This window comes from Neopsephotus bourkii, unplaced genomic scaffold, assembly GCF_033783945.1.
Source record: "Neopsephotus bourkii isolate Nb327-2 ecotype Australia unplaced genomic scaffold, CSIRO-AGI_Nbou_v1 NB_196, whole genome shotgun sequence".
NCBI classification, from domain to species: Eukaryota; Metazoa; Chordata; class Aves; order Psittaciformes; family Psittacidae; genus Neopsephotus; species Neopsephotus bourkii.
In genome coordinates this window covers 13,350,405-13,358,600 of record NW_026900709.1, presented here as the reverse complement: position 1 = coordinate 13,358,600, position 8,196 = coordinate 13,350,405, and the positions used below count along the sequence as shown (strand labels likewise).

Here is an 8,196-nt window from a genome sequence, read left to right as displayed (position 1 = left end):
TTGAAACAGCCTGTTTGTGTTCATTCACCAGTGCTGAAGACTTTACCAAAAAGGCAGTCTGGTGTGCTTGAGTGAGGCTTCTCTTCTACCTAGCTCTCTAGAGTAGTCTGTCTTGATTGTCTTAGCCTGAGTGAGATGGCATGCTCTTACAAGAGCTATCTTGGCTCTTCCTCATAACCATTGGGTTGTGGTGCACCCAGCAGCAAACACTAGAAACATACAGAAATATTAAACACTGGTTCTTTTAATGTTTTTAACATTTAAAATGTGTAATTTTATATCACTCTTTGTTTGAGATTCCTTCTGGTTTTGCATTTCTACTTAAAGATTACACTGATTTACTTTTTTCTGTTGCTTGAAGGTTGTTCTTGTGTCTGATTCTTTTTGTCTGTAGTCACAATCTCCTGTTCTGTGCCTTGAGGTGACTTCATTCGTAGTTTCTTTCTTTTTTTAATATCCTTTTGTTTCTCTTACTATCTGCTTCATCACTTCTTCATTTTAACTTTTTGGCAGAATCTTTTCTTATTGGTAGACTCACTCCAATGGAATAATTTTTCCCCTTTTGTTTTCATTGATCTTCAGTGGTTTCAGAAAGCTATTCCTGGAGTGATTCTTTTTTTTGTCCATTCTTGCTCAACTTCTGGTGATTTTGCTTTCCTCAGTATCACTGAAATAACAGTTTCCCTTGATCCTGAGAAGTAAGGCAACAAAATTAATGTCACTTCCTCAGTACTCAGTGTGAGATAGATTTAGGGCTCCTCGTGGTGGCTGGATTTTAATAGAGCACAGAGAAATTGATCTGGTTTAGGTAAATATTAAAATAACTTCTGATACTGCTCTCATCTCAGGGTTTATAGCTTTCACAATTGTCTTTTCCTATTTTAAACATTTTTTTTCCTTGAAGAAAGATGGTTTAATAAAGAAGAAGTAAAAACCACTGTTAAATTTGCAGTGAAAACAGATGCAAAGCCTGAGGGAGTAAGAATATTCTCTTAATAGTAGAATTTGAAAGTAAATAATCTTGAGTGTGAGGTGGGTCCTTCAGGAGGTTTGATAATTCCTAGGTACAGAATTCCGTAGTACTCGTTCAGAAACCGTGTTCTTGAGCTGAGTGGTAGATTTTTCCAGTCCTTGTGAACATAGAGAAGGACAATACATGACAGTATATATGGCGTGTCTGTACTCAGCATGAGGTCTCTCCTACTTAACTAGAGAATTGGTATTAATCCAATGCAGTAAAGTGAGGTAGAAGCCTTGTTTGCTGTGCAAGGCAAAGTTAAGCTTACGCCAATGTAAAAACATTAGTGTGTGCAAGCACACAGTTTTGCCTGTTCATTTGCATTGCTTCAATGCAACATGTTTAGATAAACCTATTTAACTCAGTGTATACAAATCACGTAATTACAAAGGTAATGCTTTACGTGTTAAAGTTAGGAGGCCATCATGGCAGATCCAGGAAACTGGAGTGTCTAGCCCAATATAACCTTGGCCATAACAGCCTAAGTTTCTATTAATAGCAAGGGAATCAAATGTGGAGCCTACTTACGAACTTCATCTATCATCTCCCTGCTCAGATATAATTTTGTGTAGATACTGTGTATGGATATTACAATAATAGTAATTTGTTTCTGTTGGTTCTTGTTATCTGGATGCCATATTCTGAGGTTTTTTTTATTTGGTGCATTTTAACTAAGTCTTCATCAGAAGTATTCTTTAACTGGTCTGCTGTAAAGGAAATCTTTCCAGCTTACCATTTGGAATATCTTTTAATTTCCTTTAGGGTGGCTAATGTGAATCTAGAGATGGTTTGGTCTGAGATACAAGTATGTGTGTGTTAATCTGTTATGACTAATTAAATCTATAATTTGCTTTTTAGAGATAACTGAGTGTTTTCATTTCTTATGCCTTTATATAAGGAATCTGGAATATAGTGTAATGGATGGATGCTAATTTGCTTTAGGTACCTTGTGTAATTGTCATTTGTTTTGGAAAAATCAGATTGTCCCACTTTTGAACCTTAAGATCCTCATGCAAATTTCAGAGGGTTTGATGATTAAGTTAATTGCAGTTGGTCTGATCTATTAGAATGTAATTTAGACTTCAGCAAATATCCAAGTTTGTAAACATAGCTGCTTGTCAAAGTATTAAAAGCTCTAACTGGGACAAGGTTTAATAGATTTTAAAATCCAGTGATAACATCAGTAGGAGAAAATAGTTTGTAGTCATCACCCATATGGTATCTAGCCATAGGCAAATGAAATTTTGCAGCTCCATCAGAGATAATTAATAATGTTCCGAAGAAGGCAAAATCTTCAGTTCTAAAGTGTTTACAGTAGACATATGCTCATAGTTCAGCTGGTGAGTTCATCTGTTACAGGAAAAAAACAGCCATGCAGTTAGGGAGAAATTCGGACTGGGGTATTTTTTGGTTGGTAGATGGTATTGTGTTATAATGAAATTTGATAGTTTATAAAGTAAGTTGGAAGTAGGCAATATGCCATGTGGTTATAATAAGAGTATAAATAGTCAGTAATCTGTTACTGATGAGTGCTGTCTTGCTTCTGTGGCTGGCTTGTTCAGGTTCCCCTTTAAGTCTGTAGACAATAACCTGATACATTAGAGAGCCTCTGTGCTTTGGCTATTTCATTCCCTTCGTGTCCAGTTTCTGAGTATGCCTTGCTGTGTGTTGACTTATTTGTTAAATTAATCATGTGGGAAGCAGATGTTTTAGTGCTGCATTACAGTACAAAGAGAATAATATCTTCATCAAGGGTTGCATATCCTGAAAGGCAAAAAGCCAGGTTAAGAATTTAATTGCACAGGCTTTGCATTCATGTTTCCTTTGCATTTGTTGGTAGTTATGGCAACCAATGGCTTCATTGACAAAGTGTGTTACCTTCTCTTATGACTTTTATCAAATGGTCTAAGAAATTACCAATTTCCACTTGTGGTGGTGAGCCATTTTTTTATCAGTAGGCATGTGTGAAGTACAAAAACCTATACTTATAAGAATGGTTAACTGTTACAAATTGATGTTGTATGCCTCGTATTCAAAAGCACCTCCAGGTTCCTAGCTATAAGCTTTCTGCAGGCCTATCTCTGATGTTCCATACTTTCCATTTAGCTTTGTGTCTTAGGGTGTACATGACTGTAGGATACATGAGCATCCTCTCTGAGCTACACACTGTATCAGACACCTTCCTCTGTCCTCTTACGAAAAGGCTTGGAAATTCTCTTTTCCTCCTCTTGCTGCCAAAAAGTGTGAGAAGTATATTCATGGTATCTGACCTGCTTATTTATTCTGCTTCAGTTTGTTTAGAATTGGCTCTGTTTTTTCAATGCATTAAAATGTTTGCATCCCGTAAGTATTGAACAGTTTTAGTTTAAATTTAAATTTTGGACAGTAGGTACCTAGTATTGATGACATTTACTACTCAGTCTCCATATCCTTCTTTCCTTCATTCTCACTCAATTCCTTATTTTATCCCTTTTTAGAGACTCATTTCAATAGAAATGGCCTTGCTGTTTGGAAGCTATGAAGAATATACTCTATTTCTTTTACTTTCTGTTGCTAAGTAAGTGTAAAGGACCTTTTTCATATTCCAGACTTGAGACAACTTTAACAAATAGAGTGACAATAAAAAAAACAAGCTTGCTGTTGAGAAAGCTATTACTAATGGTTACCTCTGGATGGATTCTGTGCCTGTTCATCAGGCAAGGTCTCTTTATCATCTTGGGTTGCAGCAGCTGTGATCCACTTAAGATCAGAAAAGTCAGATCTTCTTGCAGCTGGCTTCTGGGGCATGCAGGTAATAACTGTTCTCCTGGCATTAAGTAGATTATGTGGTTATCTTATGGACTGTCTTGCAACAGCGAGTCTCCTGTTTAGCATACATATTGTATGTTGCTGCTTCAAGGTTGTCCCTTCTAGTGTGACTATCAGTTGTATTCTTTAACAGTAGACAAGAAGGTTTTAGTTCTCCAGGTCCTATGTTAGATTTGGTAATGCGGCCACAAAGAGGGAAGGGTGTTCTTTTGGACCCTTTAAGAATTTTCTGAAAGGGATGCTTATCAACAGGCTGAGAGCCTAGACATTGTCAAGGAGTTTAGCCTCTGAACATTATGAGTCTATGTAAAAATACCAGATTTTTTTCAGGATCGTTGGGTTGGTACAAATGGTGTTGTATAAGATCTCTATCAGTTTCATGCAGCTTCTCTGCTTTTGAAGTCAGCTTTGGGCTAACAGGGAAGTCTGAGCTGTACTGCCTGTTAGCTTAGCATGAGTCTGAATAAACCCATGGACATGTACCTCTGGTGGGTGCGACTCTTCAGAACAAAAACTCTAGTACCTGGTCTTCTACATACAAGGTACAGGAGTTCATACTAGGTTTCACGCTGACATCAACATTTCAAAAGAACCACAGTTACCATGCATCTATAAATAATTGATTCTTTCTGCCCTACTCCTCACTTCCACCATACTTAAAGCTCAATATTTGGTATTGCTGCTTAGGATTCCAAAGTAGCATTCAGTAGTTTTCATAGAGCTTCACGTTAGGTCTAATCCTTGGAAAGCAGAAAAGATTGCAGATTGCTGTGTTGATTGAGTCCATCGTTGCATACAGTCAGCGCACAGACCTGCCTGTCTTGATTTCTCTTAATGTCTCTAATTAGGGCTACATCAGCCTCTGCATTAGTCACTGTGATGTTTTCCAAATGGTTGACAGCCAAGTGATAATTTTGTATTACTGCTTTTAGAGCTGTGGCCTGATGAGACGCCATGTACTTTATACATGCTGAAGCATAATGTGCACATGTTTCGAAGGCATCAGTAAGATACTCAAACATATTGGTATACATAAGTGATATACATAAGTTTAAACATTTAGAAGCTTTAAATCTTGCTGTGTTAGTCACTGAGCAAACTTAAATGATAGTTCTACTCCAAATCTTTTGCTAGCAGCGCCAGTCTGGTTTGAAGAACAGAACAGTAGTGTGAAAATTGAACTTGCAAGATAAACTACGTCTTGCCTTTTCTGAAATTGGCTTATTTATTGTATAACTTGTCTATTGCTTTGTAATATACCTTGGTATGTATTCAACTTAAGAAGAACTGGTGTTTTGGCGGTCTCTGGAAACAGTCTTGTTTAGATTTGGGCTAACCAGTGTTGATTTTCAGTTCCTTTGCTTTGATCCCACCAACTTCTTAAACTCCTTTTATCCCTTTTGTGAAGCTACCAGCTGCCCAGGGTTCTAAGTTTGCTATGTCAGGGTGGAGTGTTATTTATCTGGTACATATCTGATCTATGTGGGGCTGTCGATGGATCTGTTGGCAGCACAATAGAAGTGATGTAGGGTGTATGTTTGCGGAATGCATTCTGAAAGAACTTTCGTCTCTTAGATCTTTCTTAATGACAAATAATATAGATGGATTCAGAGTTCAGGCCATTCTTCCTTATAACCTGCAGAATATCAGGAATTTTATGTGAAAAATAATGAGAGCCCTTTGGGATATTGCAATAACAAGGACTATATAATGAACTCTCTTGCCTTCATCAGGATGCATCTCTTTGTTTCTGCGCAGCACCTGCAGTGATAATGGCTCTGGCATAAAGAACATGGACACTTCCCTTTCCAAGAAAACTGCAAGCTACATGCAAACTAAATTGGTGTCTTCAGCTTAAGTTGATAGTTTTTATTAAAATCCACGCATCTTAGTCAAATCCTGTTGAAATTAAGGTAGTTTTTACATTTGGCTAGCACTCTGCAGTCACTTAGAACTTTGTTAGATGAAGTATTTGGGTCACAATAATACCTGTTGTATGTTTGACCTGTTTAAATTTTCTTGAGAAAATTTTCTTAGCCAGAAAATGTCTTTGTTGACTATTTTGAAAACTTAATTGTTGTTATTCAAATAGGAGATGAAATTGATGTGACTCTGAAAGCAACTGCCCAGGGAGGCTGCATGTGAACTAATGGTTTAGGAAGAGTCGGGGTCAAGCAAACGTGGCTCTGGTGAAGGCTAGGACCAGATACTCTATTTGCTGATCTGCTTCTCAGACATATTTTTGAAGTCATAGAATCATAGAGTAGTTAGGGTTGGAAAGGACCTTAAGATCATCAAGTTCCAACCCCCCTGCCATGGGCAGGGACACCTCGCACTAAACCATGTCACCCAAGGCCTCATCCAACCTGGTCTTGAACACTGCCAGGGATGAAGCATTCACAACCTCCCTGGGCAACCCATTCCAGTGCCTCACCACCCTCACAGTAAAGAATTTCCTCCTTACATCCAACCTAAACTTCCCCTGTTTAAGTTTTAACCCATTACCCCTTGTCCTATCACTACAGTCCCTAATGAAGAGTCCCTCCCCAGCATCCCTATAGGCCCCCTTCAGATACTGGAAGGCTGCTATGAGGTCTCCACGCAGCCTTCTCTTCTCCAGGCTGAACAGCCCCAACTTCTCAGCCTTTCTTCATATGGGAGGTGCTCCAGTCCCCTGATCATCCTCGTTACCCTCCTCTGTAATTCTCTTTTGTGAATGCTATGTAAGGTTAAGAATGCTGAAAAATCATATCCTAAAAGTCATGAAGTTAAGCATCCAGAACTAGAGTATGCATTGTGTCTTTGTTTCTCTATCTTTAGGTTCATATTTGGGGGGGGGGGGAAATATCCTTTAGGTATTTTTCTTGTGAGCTTTTTAAATGTTAACTTTAATGAAGATTTCTACTCAGAATTTCATTCCTTCTCATTCTCGCTATTTCTAAGGTCTTACGATTGAAGTTGCTAAATCTACTGTTTCTGATTGATAGTGGATACTTGTATACTAATGAAACTCATTGTAGTTTTATCTACTATACAAGTTGTTTCTATCTGAGGTCTAACAAAGAATAATAGAAATGCTTTTCTGCAGAGCTTCTTTGTCTGCTTTTTCTTTGGAGAGCTGGCTTTGATGAAGGGTGCTCACTGTAGCTCTGAGCACCAAGGGAACTACTGGTGACTCACTACCACTTTTCCTGCTGTTCTGCAAGGATTGGAATAATTTCCATGTCTCACCTGTGATTTCTAGCCTCACCACATGGCCAAACAGGTTTATCATGAAGGCTTAGAGCCTGGAAAGATGTCCTTTTAAAGTTCTGACTTTGTTGTTTTGTTTGATGTTGTGGTGGTGGTTTTTGCTTGGGTTTGGGTTCCACTCCCCCCCCCCCCCCCAACAAGCCATTAATTCTGCTGTGTTTCATTGTCCTTTGCTATTGACTTTAGTGCCTTTACTTTGGAGATTTCCTGGTTAGGAGGATTAAACTGACATCTTTCCTGTTAGCTTTGCTTCTTGTTGGAGTCCCTAATAGTAGAAATGCAAGCATTCAGTTTTGTCTCAACTCCGCTGTAGCTTGCATCTTTCCTAAAGAGCGGAAGAGCTGTCATTCCTCAGGCCTTGAATCACTTTTGGAAGTCTTTTGTAGGTGAAAACAATTTAATTATTGAAATTATTTACTAGGGTGTGTGAGGGAAACATGAAAACCTTTTTCAGAGGAACAGTTGGTTTATTTCTCTGCGTTTTTTTTCAGAGTTACCATTGTGTTTGTTGTTCAAGACAGTGGATTTACATAAAGCAAGGCTACAATATATCAAAGCCCTTTTACATCCAGATAATTTTCTGATGCTGATTATAAAAGTTATATTTTGTTCTGATTAAGATTTGGTTTAATGTGTGAACTGCAAAAGCAGGAAAAAATATTTCAATGCTCTTTGCAAGTACATAAAGAATGAAATATCAGTTCACAAGAGCTCTGAGAGACAACTAGCACTCAAAAAATGTTTTGCATCTTGCATCTATTTTGTAGATTCAGTGTATATAAGAATAGTATTAGCATGTTAGTTTTACAGTAGGGACAAAATGTGTATTATTTTTAAAGTGTCTATTGAATTCTTATTTACAAAGCTTGCTTGGTTTTTTTGACTCCTTTATGAAACATTTTCAGTCATATTGTATGTATACAGTATGAAATGTATGTAATGTCTTAAATAAAAGCTCAGTTTATGTATTGGTACTGAATTAAATAATCAAGTGGAGGTTTACTTTCTTTGCTTAGGAATTAATTTCCAGTAGTTTTCATTTAGGTCCTGTCACTGGAGTCTCAGATTCTTGTCCTTCTGACAAAGCTTCTGACAAAGTCAGGTACTCATAGTGCTGT

The 8,196-nt window shown here is 37.8% G+C and overlaps 1 protein-coding gene across 8 annotated transcripts in view; it reads left to right on the top strand.

Moving 5' to 3' along the window:
* Positions 1-8,196, top strand: part of UBR3 (ubiquitin protein ligase E3 component n-recognin 3) — a 109,419-nt gene that overhangs the window by 1,553 nt on the left and 99,670 nt on the right. The gene's annotated exons all lie outside the window — the stretch shown is intronic.